This window comes from Delphinus delphis, chromosome 10 (assembly GCF_949987515.2).
Source record: "Delphinus delphis chromosome 10, mDelDel1.2, whole genome shotgun sequence".
Classification (NCBI taxonomy): Eukaryota; Metazoa; Chordata; class Mammalia; order Artiodactyla; family Delphinidae; genus Delphinus; species Delphinus delphis.
In genome coordinates this window covers 84,680,728-84,697,969 of record NC_082692.2, presented here as the reverse complement: position 1 = coordinate 84,697,969, position 17,242 = coordinate 84,680,728, and the positions used below count along the sequence as shown (strand labels likewise).

The following is a 17,242-nucleotide window of genomic DNA, read 5'->3' as shown; positions in this document are numbered from 1 at the left end:
TATCAAAAAAAAACCCACCCCAACAGTCATTTAATTATACTAATGAAGGTCTTTATACATGGCAGATTTTTTTTTTTTTTTTTTTTTTTTCCCAGTATGCGGGCCTCTCACTGTTGTGGCCTCTCCCACTGCGGAGCACAGGCTCCGGACGCGCAGGCCCAGTGGCCATGGCTCACGGGCCCAGCCGCTCCGCGCGGCATGCGGGATCCTCCCGGACCGGGGCACGAACCCACGTATACCCTGCATCGGCAGGCGGACTCTCAACCACTGCGCCACCAGGGAAGCCCCTACATGGCAGATTTTTTAAAAAGACTTTTAATGGCTGTGAGAAATGGAGCGTTCCTCCTCCGTGTCTCACCATGGGAGTGACAGCATTCTTTGCAGAGGAAGAATGTATTTTATAATATATAAAGGAATTTGCATTCCGCTTTACATGGTAAACCTCCCTGTTTTGGGTAAATGGAACCATTACAGCAACGTAGAATATTTAGTTGGCAGACTTTGGGAGTAAGTATTGAAAGCAACTTTTAATTTATTTTTTTAGCTTGGAGAAGAGTAGTGGCAACTTTCATATATTGAACTAGTACCGTTTAAAGACAGATGATCAGCTTAGCACATCAGACAGCTATGTAAGCGTGACCGAAGATGCCTTTTACAAAATCGGCTCAGAATCCGGAAGGGTTTGTGTTGTGTTTGTTTGTTTTGTTTGTTTTTCACATGTGTAACTTAGCTACCCAGGAATCTTGTTTGCATGAGGCAAACCCTAAACTGATTACAGCTTTTAAAATTGGTTAGTAGATTTTTAAATCCACATTGCACTGTTGGGTTATTACGCAGAAATGGGGGGAGGGGCTGATTTTCAAAATCCGAGGGTGCTGCAGGAATGATCTGGCTCTGTGCTCCCAGGAGGTGTCTGCAGTCAGGAGTAACTGCAGGCTAAATTATAATGTGGAATTCCCTTGCCCTTTAACCTGATGCTGCCTGTTCACATTCAGCGTTTATTAACAAACAGCTCTAAGTACAAACTTGTTGGGAGAATCACTTTTTCATTCGACACACTGACTTTAATTAGAATAAGTGGCTTATTTTTAAAAGAAATAATTGTGTGCCTCTAAGAAAGTTCTTGGAATAATTCCTTTATGAAATTGCCTTAGATGACTTCAAAGTGAGGAGGTATTGCGCAGTTTTCTGTCCATCGCCCTGAACTCATCTATCTGTGCGACTGAGGCTGGAGCATTTGTGTTCAATTAGTAATTAGCCATTTTTAGGGAACTGGACTTGCTCAGAAGTCTCTAGCCCCGTCTCGAACCACTTAGAGCTCTTCTGTTGAGGACTGGGTTTCCTGCCACCCACTTGCACGGCGCCCAGGCTATGTGCCTTTTGAAACTACATGACAGAGCAGATGCAGGGGCTGCTAATAAAATGTTGCATGCTGGACACTGAGACAGGTGAAGGTCTGCCTTTTTCCCTCGCCCCTTAGAAATGCATTGCTAGGAAGTCATTTGCAGCGTTTATAACTAGGCTGGCTGAGTTAGACAGGAACATTTGAATTGGATACTCTACCCCTTCTAAAAGTGGAGAGGCAGGCATCTAAAAGCTGCCGGGCTCAGAAGGGAGGTGAGGCAGTAAACCAGATCTTTCCTTTTTTTTTTTCTTCCCTCCTAGCCTCGTCCTCTGTTTCTCTGATCTGCCTTTTGAACTGTTTTTGTGGCTGATCAGTTCCACCTAATATGTCTCTTGATTTCTGCTATTGTAATACTCAGGCGACATGCTGTTCTCTTGGTTTTTATAAGCTTTAGATGCTTCTGCCTGTCATATTCTGGCGGTTTATCTTCAGCGTCTGGATTTGCTTTCAGACTTGAATGTCTATCAAGCTGCCGTTGCTTTGAATGTGAGATCAAAAGAAGATGAATTCCAGTAAAAAATTTCCTTCTCTGAAGAAAAGATTGGGGCCTATGTAAACATCCTACTGACAGTTCCCAATGAGTTATTTTAGCCGAGTATTAGCACCTGGATGACAGACAGTCCAGCATTCCATGCTCCACGACAAATCAGTTGCTTCGATGGCAGAAGAACATTGCCACAGCAGCAGTGCATTTTCAGAAGGAATCCTTTTTCTTCCTCCTCCGCCTCCCCCTTTATCTTTTCTTTTCTTTTCTCTTTTTTTTTTTTTTTTTTTTTTGAATTTGGCTGTTCAACTCTTCATCCTGTTTTTCAAGCTGACTTCTCTGTCTTCAGCAGTTCACTTTTCCTTACAGTATCTGTCAAGTTCACTCAGGTGACGGAAGACAGGACTTCGATAATTAGTTTGGGGTGGCTTCAGGAGTGTTCAGGTAGGCAAGCTAGGCGTCTCAAGCTAAACAGGTAGTTTGGTTGATTGCAGAGAAAAGGAAAAGCAGCAAAAGCAAGCTCAGGGGCATATCCTTGGAATGCAGGCGATGTGTTCTTTAAAAATACATGTGACAAAATCCTCTAAAGTCTGCAGAATCGGAATTTTCTTTCTTCCTTTTTTTTTTTTTAAAAAAAAAAAAAAAAAAAAAAGCATCCTGCCTATGTTAATGTCACCACAAAAATATCTCAAGAGCAGGCTGCCCAAAACCCTGTCGGTATGTATTTGTCTGCGTGTATGAGCTGTGTTTGGCTAGGGCTTGGTCTAGCCCCGGCACACTTCTGATGCCGTGTCCTTGCTTGCAGACCTGGGATGATTTAGATACAGTGTAGCCTGAATAGATTTCTTTAAGTGCTAAATGCAACTTTGAAAATTACCTCCAAGCTCCAACTGATCTTTCAACTTTGAAAGTGAAGAATTACTTGAGGAATTCTTGTGGTTTCTTTGTCATTTAGTGAGAGCCCAGGCAGCTACCGTGGAGGCAAGCGTCCCTTAAGTTGCCTACAAAGGGCAATGTTCCAGTGTGTTTTCTCCTCGAGTGTGCTTCAGTCGCACAGGACTTCCTGTTTATTCAAACATCTTTTTTACCATTCGGCAACCCCGCTTCACAGAAACAGCCAGAACCCATCTACAGCAAGAAGACGGAAATCCAAGGGCAGACAGTGCGAGCTTTCTCGATCAAACTCTTCATTTTCTCTGTAAGTGTCCAGAGGAAAAAAAAATAGAACATTTTCGCTGGGTTAATAAACTTTTAAAACTAAGGATCTCCTCCTGCGCAGACATTCTCTGAAGGGCAAAATAAGATGATCCAACTTACTTACTGCTCTTTCTGACCCCCTCCCCTTCCATCAAAGACGTTTTTCTTTTTAGAGCTTTGAGAGGACCGGTTCGTTCTAACTCCTTGTTACTTCACTCTTGCTTTCAAACGTGTCTCCGGATGGTCTCAGCTAAGTCAGCAGCCGTGTGTCGTCAGGACCGGTTTAGGAGCTTGAACGGAGATTAGAACCTCGCTCTGCTTCTTTGTGAGCTTGTTTTGTGTCGCCTTCTTTTCCTTCCTGTTATCACCAGGAGTGAGAGGGTGCAGGGTTGGTGGCTTGGTAATTCTGCATCTGCAGGATTGTCCTCCATGTATGCATCACGACCCCATCATCGTTTGTGAATCGGTCTTGATAATATTTGTACCAATTTCATGCCAATAAAAGTCAGACTGCTGAAACAAGCACGGTCATTATGCCATTCATATTAGTATTGTTTAAACTGAGTGGGCTGCAAAAAAAGAAAGAGAAAGCCCGCCTCACTTTCCGAGATGGTTGTTAACTTTGATGTTGGAAGGGTCTTTTCAAAATGCTCATTGTGGATAATTAGGATGGCAGGGAAAGCCCTCGAACCCGGGCTGCTCGCTTCTCTCTGTGCCGAGGAGTGATGTGGTTGCCCCTTGGGTCCTTTCTCTTGAAATGACTTTTTCAACTCATGGTTTGACATTTTTTTTTCAAGGGTTCCACCTTTTCCTGTCTGCTGTGGACGTCCCTCTGGCCCCCCTCCCCTCTCCCCACACCCCTCCCCCAACCCTGACCCAACCAGCTTCAGTATAATTGGTAAGCCAGGTGCTAATTTTTTTTTCTTCTTCACTGTATACTGGTCAGGGAATAGACAGGAAGTAGAAAATTAGCTCTTTTGATCTGAAGGGAATTGTTATTACTCTAAACCTTGTTTGTTAGTCCCCAGACTAAATATACTTCAATTTCGGCGTCTCACTCAACCATCTATTAGAATAGAGAAAGAAACAGGCTCTGTCATTGTCCCCCACCTGTCATGGAAGAAGCATTTCAATAAATAAAATAGGTAAGTGTATATACATATGTGTGTATCGCTCTTGCTAGGCTGGCTTTTTTCAGATTCAGAAGTTGTTCTACTTTGCAAGAAAAGAAAATTATGTTTGCGACTGCCTTAAGGACAATTTGTATAACAGTAGGAGTAATTGCAGGGAAAATGGAAAGAGTGACTGGAGGTATTTACTCAGATGTTAGTGTAGGTGTGGAGGCCAAAAACTCAGTGTGGGAACAGTGGGCCGCTTTTCTTGGTATCGCAGTCTATTTGATGACCATCAAATTTCCCAGCTCGCTGGTTTTGTTTTTTCTGGATGGCATGTTTGATTATTTATCAGAAGGGGAAGGGAGTAGCTGAAGCAAATAAACATGTGACCAAGTTCTGTTTTGTTTTCCACTCAGAAAGCCGTGCCCTTTCACAGACATACAGAAAAGAGTAAATGCATTGTTTTATGATAAAAGGAAATTGCATGTGTCATTTTCTTTTTAAAGGCAACCAAGTTAACCCTTACGACTCAGGAGCCTCTTGGCCTCCTGAGCATTCAGCAGGCTTTCACTGAGAATTCATCTATTGCGGTGGATGGTTTTATGGTACAGGATTTCCAAGGTTTAGTTGGTCAGTAGTTTGGCTTTTCTAGATGCATTCCTTAGTTATGCCTGCCTCAGTAGCTCGACTTTTTTTTTTTTTTTTTTTTTTTTTTTTTTTTGGCGATACGCGGGCCTCTCACTGTTGTGGCCCCTCCCATTGCGGAGCACAGGCTCTGGACGCGCAGGCTCAGCGGCCATGGCTCACGGGCCCAGCCGCTCTGCGGCATGTGGGATCTTCCCGGACCGGGGCACGAACCCGTGTCCCCTGCATCGGCAGGTGGACTCTCAACCACTGCGCCACCAGGGAAGCCCCCAGTAGCTCTGCTTTTATGTTGTATGTGAGAGAGTGTGTGTGTGTGTGTGTGTGTGTGTGTTAAACAGTGATGCCATTGGATGAATCTGTAGCTCTTACAGTTGTGTTAAAGGCTATCTTCTGACTTTACATCGAAACATAAAGAGCTCAGTTAAAGGGAAATGTACCAGAGTTTCTGTGACCAGCGAGCAGCATGATTTATCCGTGTCCAACTGTTGCTTCTCTCTTTGAACGTGTCAGGCAGGTGGTGTCCTGCAAAGAGACGCCTTGTAGGTCTCCGAGACACCCTCAAAAACATCTTCACGTCTTTATTCTTATGTCGTGTATATAATGACCTGCAGGAGTGTTGGTTATCTCAGGTCAGGTCCTCCAGAGACCTAGGGAAAGGCTCAAATCTACATGAAACGTAGACTTCTAAACAAGCAAACTAAACTTTAAGTTTTTTGCTTTCATTCTCCAGCGGGGTTTGCATCAGTGCGTGGAGATCCTTTATACATAGCCAAGCACTGACCTATGTGTACATGCTCTCACGGGCACGGTTTTTAATAACTAAAGCACGATTTTGGTCAGGGGCTGCCTCATGTATACACACCCTGCACAAATGATGGGCGTGATCTTAGCACAGTGCCTCACCCGGTCACATCAAGCCCTATAAGTCACAGCTGAAAATCTGTTTCATTGCCTATACCGTCTTGGAATGTGGATAGGAGATATGCACACAGAGGGATTCCCTCTCCATTGACTATATAAGGGAACAATGCAGCCGACACTCAAACACAGCGCAGCCTCCATCAGGATTGCCCCGCATGTGTGTCCCTGGGAGGTGGCTTCGTCCTGGGGAGGACAACCATAGCAGCAGTAGCCTTTCTGCCGTCTCTTTTTATCATTTGGGTGACTCTCCAAAAGGCCCTTGGGTTGGATCGTCACACTTTGTACCTATACACAGCCCTTTGTGCAAATCAAAGTGCCTGACTAATGCTAACTCGTTAATACTTGGAACATGCTTGGAACACAGGTGGGCTGTGATGATGATCCCACTTTTAAGGTGGTAAAGTGTCCTGTTGTTAAAATAGTTTATAATTTCCGGGTGTGTCTGTATTTCATGGTCAGGCACGAGCTGGAAGGGGTATGATCTAGATGTCATGAGAAGCGTTTTTCCTGTGACATACTCAGCCCTGACCACAGGCAGTCTCATGAGAAAGTATTTTACCATGAAGAAACTGGACTGGAAAATGCATCTAGTGCGTGGAGTTGATGGAGATGCAAGGGAGGAGCCGGTGAAGAGATCATGCTTACTTTTAATCTCTTCAGCGTCGAAGTTAGGAGATTTTTTTTTTTTTTAAGATACAGCCTGGGCTAAAATTTTGATTTTTGTTTTGCTTCACGTTAACTCAATATGATGTTGGCAATTTAACTTCCACAAAAATCAAGTTAGTTGGTTCCTTGCAGAGACGTTGCTCATTGGTAGTGCAAAGTGAGAAGTTACTCGTGGTTGTGGGCTTTGGGGCAAAAGAATCGAAACATTCTGTTAACCCTCAGTGTTACCATGTGATTCTTAAATTCTTGTGTGTCTTGCGCTCCTTCCTATGGTTACTACTTACAGAGTAAGAATTAGTCACATGCCATTTGCAGTTTTAAGTCTCATGTTAAAACCTTTTCCGGAAGTCTCTAGAATAGGGTGCGGGTAGAATTTGGGTTATTTGGTTCCCAGCACTGTTTGTTGATTGGAAGCTGAACGTAGAAATTAGGTTTGAAAAGTCTCCGTTCAAAATGGGTTTTTAATTTCAAAAAGGGATTTTCAAGAAAAAAAAAAAAAAAGGGATTTTCAAAAGCGTGTAATTAATGATTCCAGTTTTGCTTCAGAAAAGTAGTTTATGTAAGCATGCCCCCACATGTTGCCAGGGTGTCATGCGTAGATGAGGATATTACACTTGACTTTTTATTTTTCTAATTCATTTATGTGTTTTTCATATCTTATAAAATGAGTAATCATTTTTAAGTGCTTTTTTTAAATTGAAGTATAGTTGATTTACAATGTTGTGTTCGTTTCAGGTGTGCAGCACAATCCTTTTTCAAATTCATCTCCATTGTAGGTTATTTCGAGATATTGACTACAGTTCCCTGTGCTCTACAGTAGGTCCTTGTTGTTTATCTATTTTATATATAGTAATGTGTATCTGTTAATCCCAAACTCCGGATTTTTCCCTCCCACCACTTCCCCTTTGGTAACCATAAGTCTGTTTTCTATGTCTGTGAGTCTGTTTCTGTTTTGTAAATAAGTTAATTGGTATCATTTTTAAAAATTCCACATTTAAGTGATATCATATGATATTTATCTTTATCTGACTTATTTCAGAAGCACTTATTCATTGTGAGGCCCTAGGCTATGCATATTATATGTATTAATTATGATATAGGGACTGTTATTTTCTCCCATTCTTACTGATGAAGAAATGGACGCAAGGAGAGGTTAAGTAACTTGTCCAAGGTCACACAGCTCGCAGGTGGTGGAGCTGGGGTTCAGATCCAGGCAGAATGACTGGTGGGCACTTCACCACCATGTATGCTGCTTCTGTAGAAATACATTAATGTTTTATGAAGTAAGCCTCTCTTTCTTTGGAAGTGTTATGCTTCTCCTAAGGTCAGTAATTCCCCCAAATTCCCAGGGAATCCCTATTTCTTCATGCCTGGAGACTCAAGATCCCCCTTATGCTAAACGGCAGTGACCAGAAGCTCCAAAGATCGTTGTCACCCGACGAGCACAACTCTGGGAACACTGTTGTCCATCTGATGAACACAGTTTTGTTTTCAACCCGCCTTTTAAGAAAATGTTTCTAATTCCTTGACCAGAGTGATCAAATCTTCAGAAAGTTCACTGCCAAGTACCTTTGAGTGTGGCTTGGACTAACTGATTATATTCTTCTAGACATCTCTACATTCTTCTCTAAAGATCTATCATGTCTAGCAAGTCGTTCTGGTTCCATGTGAATGCAGGAATTCCAAAGCCATGGATTTGCGGGTTAGTGGCCATTTTGGGTTGTGTCATTCTTGAAGTACAAGGGCAGGGATTCTAAGCCAGACTGTGTGACCTTTGGCATATTCGGTAAACTTTCTGTTTACGTAAAACAATTTAGAACCAAACCAGATACGCAGTTGGCATTCAGTAGGTGTTGGCCATCATTTCTTCGTCATGACCTGGCAGCTGTATCGTCGGTACCTTCATCTCCCCCAAGGCTTGTCCTTTGGCTACCAGCCAGCCATTCCCTCTGTATTATTCTACGAGTCAGGGCAAGGCATAGGTTAGGGTTTGGTGAGGGTCAGAAGGAACCATATTTGCTCAAGTGCCTTTGCCAGCGGAAGGATACAGGCCTCTCAGTTGCAAGTCATCTGTGTGACCATGGGTAAATCACATCGGCCCTCTTGTCCTCAGTTCGCTTTTCATACGATGAATATTGTCTGCCTTAGATTCCTCTGGGCTCAATAGAGGATGCTGTGGTTTTCTCAGTGTCTCTCTAAAGAGGATAGCCAGTGGTTTGAGATCACTGGGGAAGAGGAATCTTTGTTTCCCACAAAATATATCTTCTTACATATGGGGCAGTGTACTAAGAACTGGTTTCCATTAAATAAGTAGTTGTCATGTACAGGTACTGTGCTAAGAATTATGCGTATCTCACATAATCTTTAGAATTTAACCTTTCTGTTCCTGTGTTTCCATCTATGTTAGCTGGGTATAATGATGCCTCAAACGATTGTGAAAATTAGATGAGATTGTGTGTCTCTACTGTTTAGTACTTGTCAGGCAATAAACACAGAATTGCAACTTTTATTATTATCTTCCTCATCCCCAGTGGCCAGGAACCAGAACAGTTTTAAGAATACATTTAATTGAAAATGCAAATCAAAGCCACAGTGAGATGTCACCTCACACCTATTAGAATGGCTCTTATCAGAACGACAAGAAATAACAAGTGTTGGTGCGGATATGGAGAGCAGGGAACCCTTGTGCACTGCTGGAGGGAATGTACATTGGTGCAGCCACTATGGAAAACAGTAGGGAGGTTCCTCAGAAAATTAAAAATAGGACTATCATATGATCCAGCAGTTCCACTTCGGGGTATATATCCAAAGGAAATGAAATCACTCTCTGGAAAAGATATCTGCACCCCCATGTTCATTGCATCATTATGTACAGTAGCCAAGGTATGGAACAAACCCAAAGTGTCCATCGATGGATGAATGAGTAAAGAAAATGTGATGTACATACACACACACACACAGGAATATTACCCATAAAAAGAAGGAAATCCTGCCATTTTTAGCAACACAGGTAGACCTTAAGAACATTCTGCTAAGTAAAATAAGTCAGACAGAGAAAGACAAATACCATATAATCTCACTTGTATGTGGAATCTAACATGATCCAACTCATAAAAACAAAGAACAGATGGGTGGTTGCCAGAGGTGGGGAATTGGGGAAGTGGGTGAAGCTTGTCAAAAGCTACAAAGATCAGTAAGTTTTGGGGATGTCATGTACAGCACGGCGACTTAAGTTAATAACACTGTGTTGTGTATTTGAAAGTTGCTAAGAGAGTAGATCTTAAAAGTTGTCATCACAAGAAAAAATTGAAACTGCGTGAGGTGATGGATGTTAGCTAAACTTGTTGTGCTAATCATTTCTATATACATGTAATCATATATCTATGTAATCGTTTATATATATATAGTCATGCTGCACACTTAGAACTATTAGAGTGTTACATGTTAATTACATCTCAATAAAAGTGAGGGGGGAAAAGCATTCAGAGCCAAAAAATTTCATACAGTTACTTAACACCCACCCCCCACCACTCAAACAAGAAGCAAGCAACTATAGTAGAATGTGAGAATCTACAGTGGATTGAAAAAACAGGGGCCAGAAATCCTGCTGGACCTGAAAGCCATGTCTGGTGGGTGGAAAGAGACAGGTCGAACTTAGCCAAAGGTGGAGCAGAGACACAGGTGTCCCGGCGTGTGCACTGTGGCTGGACTTCAGTTAAACTGTGAGAAGAAATCTGTGCTCTCTCAGCTCAGCCACTCCATTGTTTGCCTTATGAAACGCTCTTCTTGCAAAGGTCCGACCTTGGCTCAGTTGAACCATGGAACAGGGGACTTGTCCCTACTGGGACGTGAAGAAAGGATCAAAATCAGGGGATGATGGTGACAGCATCAGTATCCCCAGAGAAGATGGATGAATCTGGATAGATAATTATGAGGGAGATTCAGAGATAGCTGGGCTGGTTCATTTCTTCCTGTCTGCCTGCTTGGGGATTGCCATCACAGCAATAGAAACACAGGGTGTTACAGGGATTCTCAAGCAGCCCTGGTCCCTTGGGCCCCAAGGGAAGGACTCTGCTGCTTGAAGGAACTGGGTTGAGTTTTTAGGAAGAGGTAGAATTAACTTTCAAAGATATCATTTATTTTTTAACTTTATTGAGATAGGTTTTCATAAAGAAATGGTACCTATATTAAGGTGTACAACTTGCTGTTTTCATGTATATATATATATATATATATACATTGTGAAAAGATCACCACAGTCAAACTCAATAACTCATCCGTCACCTCTACATAGTGACCCTTTTGTGTGTATGGTGAGAAGATTGAAGCTGTATCTTCTTAGAAAATTTCTAGCGTACAATACAGTAGTATTAAGCGTAGTCACCATGCTGTACATTAGATCCCCAGAACGTATTCATCTCTCACAGCAGAAGGTTTGTGCCCTTTGGCCAGTATCTCCCCATTTCCCCTCCCCCCAGCCCCTGGCAACCACCATTCTACTCTCTGCTTCTTTGAATTCAACTCTTTTAGATTCCATGTGTGTAAGTCAGGTCATGCAGTATTTGTCTGGGAAGGGTAGTGTTTAAATGGAGAAGATACTTAGATGCCATGTAAATGTGGGCAGAGAACATGAAGAAGGGAATTACAGATGTGACTGTGACTCCAAGAGTCCTGGGAATAGGAAGATCTGGTTGAAAAAAAAAAGCAAGTCTTTAGCGTGGGCGAAGAGGACAGATGAGTTAGGAAGTGTGGTACCGTGACGAGGCCCTTCCCTTCATCCTGAAGGCATCGGGACGCACGTTCATTCATGCATTTTTGGCTCTGTAGGACTGCATGTCCCTTTGCCAGAACTACCCTTGGCCATATTTGGTCTAATCACTGACCTTGGTAGGATGTGAGTATCACGTTTTCAGGAGACAACGTTTGTTTTTGTATTTCTGTCCTAACCACTCACTAGACTTGTGACCTTGGGCAAGTCACCAAACCTCACCATCTTAGTTTTTCCACTTTAAATTGGTAATCATAAACCCTTCCCCTGCTTCCCTTAGATATGTGTGGGAACGAAGAATAAAAGAAAAAGTATAAAGCAAGTAACTGGCATAATGCCTGGCACATAGTAAGCAATTCAATACGTTGTTTTTATTTTAGTATTCTAAATGCGGGGAGTTACGGCCCTCCACTTGCCCCTGTGTTTCTAGATGTGCCTCATTTCTTAAGTTCTCATACAGGTATATTCTTCGCTCTTTGCAATAACTGCCTTGCGAAGTGTAAATTATTGGAAAATATTTGGATTTTTTTTTTCTATCTAGACTAACTTTGGCCAAGAGTGAGTAGTTCCAAACTTGAGATTCTTAGTCATATTTGGGTCTCCCCCTCTTCTCTTTTCTATTTCTTTCTTTTGTCTTTTATCTCAGCTGGACTTGGTTCTCACTCTTGCTTCTTTGCCCAAAATTCAGCAAAGGAAAGGAAGGTAATTTGTGAAGTGAAGCCTTCTAAGGGTTTATTTCCTGTGAGGGCATCTCGAACCCTGTTAGGGCTTGTATTACAAGAAGAAAAGCGGATACAGCCTCGTTTGCCTGAGCAGAAACTTAAGTACAGTGTTACGAGCAGAATCACAGAAAATTCTTCTTTATTTTGAGCATGATTCCAGCCCGATTCCTTGGCAGCGTTCAAAGCCTCACTGCAAGGTATGAAAAGATAAGCATCTGGATTATTCATAATGAGAGTTACCGGGCTGCACCCTCATAAAAGGCAATTGCAGAAAACGGCAGGTTAATACAGTGAGTGAACAGATCCCTTGGATTCATTTAGTCTCGCATTTGACCCCCCCCCCCCCCGTTTTCTACTTTGGGAACTTGGAGGAGGACTGGGCCAGGTTACTTGTTCACTTTTGGATACAGTCTGGTCCTTCCTGAACGGGCGGAAGCGGGTTTGACGCAGCACCGTGCTGAACGTTTTAGATACTGTCTATAAAGCCGACTTCTGTTTTACTAGATGGCAGTGCTGATCTTGCCTCCAGTCATGGTACCCCAGGCTGAGGGCTTGTCAACTCTCATGAGCTAGACAGGCTCAGGCCTGGGCAGTGCTTGAATGGAATCCTTCCAAACACAACTCAGGTACCGGAGACTCGGTGGTGGTGATTCAGCGTCTGGCACTGGCTCCCGCCAGGAGCAGCCAGCCGGGGCCTCAGCAAGGTGCTTGGGGGGCCCTATGTTAATAGGTGTTTGGAGTAGGAGCGTGATGGTGGGGCTTTTCTTTCCTCCTCTTACAAGAGACTTCAAACAGACTTTCTGCCTGTTTGTAGCCATTGCACTTATTTCAGCTGATTTTGCAAGAGGATCACAGATACCCTTTTCCTCTTGGCTTGTGAAAGTTCCTAACTTTGACCTTCTTTGGCAGGAGGCATCTTCTGGGCGCCTTACAAATGAAAAAGGTTATTCATAACTGCAAGTGAATATAGGGTTTGCGGACCCTTTTTCTGCTTCCCAGCTTTCCTTTGGGGGTGGGGCTTATAGCACAACGCCTCCTCCTGTCTGCAGCCTTCAGGTATTATTTCTGTGTCCAAGTCTCCTGTAGTAGGTGCATGAGATGGTGTTTGAACCCTGCAGCACTAATGCTGGTGAATCATGGCATGGTGCAAGAACACGGTTGCATAACTCTGTTCTCCTTCATCCCAGCTCTTCTAAAAATAAAAAATAAAAAAATTAAATGTTTAAAAAAGAAGGAAATGGCATTTGCCACCTTTTCTCCCAAGCAAATATGCTCTAATGGATTTGCCTACACACACACACACGCACTCACACACACACACACACACGCACGCACTCACTCACACACACTCCCAACCTACCTGTACTCATGTCTTTGCATTATTTGTTAGATTTTAAAGCAAAGAATATATGACTATTAAACGTCATAGCATCCTCTGTGTAGCTTAAGGAACATGAAATCTTGTCAGTAAAGATTTGGGAAACGTGGCATTGGAAGTACATCTAGAGGATGGAGGTTCAAGCTGGTGTGGGACAGTAAAGAAGTTGCAGTGGTCCCGGTTGGGGAGGGAACGCTGGGTGTTGGCCTCATCTTTCCCCACCCGCACAGGTGGAGGTGACACTGCTCACGGCCCTGTCTTCTTCTTCAGTTAGGACAGCGATGACGATAGGGAACTTTGACTTTTCCATTTCCTGTCCTTTTTGCTTTTAACTTGAACACGTAGTTTTGGAGAGTCGTAGGAGTGAGATGGTCTCTGCTCCAGTTTTTCACCACGTCTATCCAGCTGTTGTCTCATAAACTCACTTGCAGAGGCTGTGCAACATTTGGAGAAAGCCATGCCCTCTCTAAATATCGGCTGGAATGCCCTCGAAGTGTAGGACACTTTACAGAGCTGTCAGAACTCTTGAGGATGGGTGATGCTCCGTAGAACCTTTCTCTTCTGGGTCACTGGTTCAAATCCGCTGTCCCAAATGATCTAAGGCATTGCTGTCGGCCCCGCCTACTTTTGGGGGGTGGAGTCAAGTGAATCAACTACCAATGAATGCTCAGAGTCTACACCCTTATTTGCAGTATCACAGATTAGACCAAACAGTGACTGGTGCAAAGAGACAATTAAAGGCTCTCTGATGATTTTTTGTTGGTTGTTGTTGCCCTCTGTGTATTAAAATTCTGATAAAGTAGGTTTTTGTTTGTTGTTTACTTATGTCACCAGTAACATGACTTGAGGGTCTGCTATAGTGCTATCTTTCATTGGGTATCTAATATTTACACAATCGTTAGAATTGGAATCTTTCCTTGGGCATCTAATATTTTCATATTCATAATCACTGAAATCCCTCTGTGAGATCAGCTCACTTTTCCATTCTCCTGTGATAACCAAGTGCTCTAGTTGTAAATTATATACACATATATATGTATGTGTGTGTGTATATACATATATATTTTTGTTTGTTTGTTTGCATTCTTTTTTTTTTTTTTTTTGCGGTATGCGAGCCTCTTACTGTTATGGCCTCTCCCGTTGCGGAGCGCAGGCTCAGCGGCCATGGCTCACGGGCCCAGCCGCTCCGCGGCATACGGGATCTTCCCAGACCAGGGCACGAACCCGTGTCCCCTGCATCGGCAGGAGGACTCTCAACCACTGCGCCACCAGGGAAGCCCTTTTTTTGCATTCTTGTTGGAGAATTCACTGCCTTGGAATGTTGTTGGTTCTGTGCAAATGCTTCTAGTTCTGTCAGCCACCGTCATTTCTTTTCTTAAGGTAACCCACAAACCTGCTTTTCATCCTGCACTGGAATGCTTACCGTGTCCAAAGCAAGGGGGTGATGGAGTTTCCCTGCATACTTATTTCTGGGTCTTGCTCCAGAGCAGTTGTCAGATTGGGTTCCATGAGGAGCACTCGTGTTTAGATAGTAGCTAGTTGCTGGAGTTGAACCAAGATAGCAAATTAGCGTAGGGGGAAAAGGTGCTCTGGAGGGACTTGAGGTGTCTGTAGAGGTTGAGAAATAGAGGAGAGAACATGTCTTCTTTCCTACTAAGCTTCCCATGCAGCTTTTTATTGCTGGCTTTTCCTTCCACCCTCATCTATGCAGTGACTGTTGATTAGCCTGTGAAATTATCTGAGAAACAGGTTTGATCTTGCGGGGTGCGGAGAGTCTAGGAAAAGAAACTAGAGGAAGGGTGGCTGACTCAGAGCTGCCTTTGAAGCTGGAAATGGGACAGCTTCTTGGGGCAGACAGGAAGTCAGCAGCCCTTCTCCACTGGCCAATAGGGAACGTCGAAAACCTCGCACTAGAATGAGATGCACTCTGAACTGCTATAAATGACCTGTGGGAAGAAGAAACATGCGTTCAGCATTCGCAAGTAGTTTGAAATGGTTTCAGATAGAGGAGTATGTGGATGTATTTTGTGTTCCTGTCCCAGTTCCTTCTTAGAAAATCAAAAATGAGTTTGAGCCTTAAGAATAGCTAATTAGTAACATCCTTGCATCTTAGCTCCACTAAAATTATTCTGGCCAAATGATTGAAAGCTCTGTTTATATAAAATTGTGTCCGGTGGAATCTTATGAGACTCTCAGAATACAGATAGCAGCCTAAGACAAGCTGGCAAAACTTTTCTTGTAAAGGGCTAGATAGGAAATATTTTAGGCATTTCAGTCTCTGTCACAAGTACTTAACTCTGCTTTGTGGCCTAAAAGCAGCCAGGTGGTATGGAAGCAAATGAAGGTGACTGTGTTCCAATAAAACTTTATTTGTGGACGCTGAAACTTACATTCCATTGTAATTTTCATGTCACAAAATATTTTTTTGTTGTTCTCCCAACTGTTTAAATAAGTAACAACCATTCTTATCTCATGGGCTGGACAAAAACAGGTGATGGGCTGGATTTGGTCCCTGGGCTCAAGTTTGCTGACCCTTGACCTAAAATGCTGCAGTGCCTCATATTTTTGGAAGACCTCCATGTATCAGTACTGACCTCACCAAGTGTGTTATATAAAAAAAAATCGTCTGTTTTCTCCTACCGGGTTGCTTTCTGTTTGTGTGCATGTTTACTCAAACCATATTTTATGTAAACACATTGGTGTTTCTTAAAGTATGGTAAACGTGTTTTTTGAACATTGGCTACCTTGATGAACATGCTAAACATAGCATACCTCGGTAGGATGCCTCACCCCCCAAATATAAGCACCTGCCGTGAACTTGAGATGTAAATAGCTCGAAAGTTACAAACATGCTGATGTAAAATGTAATTTGTAAATAACAGATGGCACATATTTACAAGGAATGGGAGGCACTGCTGAGAATGAAGTCATCTGGAACCAAAAGAATGGAAGATGTGTCAAAACTGTCCAGGTCCCCAGTCACCATGAAACTAACTAGCATGCTGCCAAACTAGCAACCCAGCGCCAGTCCCCCTGACCTTCTGAGTGCCCAGCTCGGGCTGGGGTCTGTGGCGTGCTGACCACAAGGAGACTTCAGCCCCTTGGGCAGATCGGGGCATAGATAGCAGCCAAGGCAGAGAGGGAGGCAGTGTATGCCTTGGCTCCTGTTAGCTCACAGGGCCATTGATTTCGTCTGTTGAAGGACAATAAATGGGATTGTGTGCAACTGAGCCGTAAGTGCCTGGTTTTATCACTCGCCTTCACACTGATATCTTCGAACTGCATCTTTACTGTAACTCCAGCCTAGCAGTCAAGTACAGCACTGCGTTATCCAGGGCCAGGCAATTGTCACATCTGTTCTAAAGGAAGTGTTGACTCAACCCAGCCCAGGAAACCACCACCAAGAGTAAAAGGTCTCCAGAGATTGGATGGAACCTTTTAAGTTATTTACACAAGCAGTTGGCCTGGAACTTGAGTCACAGTTGATCCTTGCTTCTTACAAGGGAAATTCTTTTATTTATTCATATTCTCTCTCCCTCCCCCTCCCTCCCCCTTTCTCTTCCTCTCCCTCTCTCTCTCTCTCTCTCTCTCTCTCTCTCTCTCTCTCTCTCTCTCTCTCTCTCTCTCTCTCACACACACACACACACACACACACACACAATATCTACTTGAATCTTATTATTCTATAGCTGCTGAAGGATCTACTTGTATCTTCAAACAGGATATCTTAAGGGACCTTGCTCCAACCATGATTGAGAAACTGTTATAAAAATAAGAGAAGTCTGTCCTCACTCCTTAGTCGTGTTGGGACACATCTCTGAGGTTCAGGCAGTGGAATCAGAGATGAGAGACATGAATCCGGTTTTTATGATTTTGATGCATGGAACAGGTAAAAATGGCTATCAAGTCAGCATGTATAGGAAACAAAGTGGACCTAAGTC

The 17,242-nt window shown here is 43.2% G+C and overlaps 1 protein-coding gene across 14 annotated transcripts in view; it reads left to right on the top strand.

Annotated features, from left to right (window-relative positions):
• The window catches only part of FOXP1 (forkhead box P1), a 595,507-nt gene that overhangs the window by 424,533 nt on the left and 153,732 nt on the right, over nucleotides 1–17,242 (top strand). The window contains exon 1 of one of the 14 annotated variants that reach the window (XM_069541164.1): nucleotides 2,865–3,087. The exons of the other annotated variants lie outside the window; for them this stretch is intronic. The gene's annotated coding sequence lies outside the window, so the exon portion shown is untranslated. Of the gene's footprint in view, nucleotides 1–2,864; nucleotides 3,088–17,242 lie in introns of those variants that run through there. 14 annotated transcript variants of the gene reach the window in all.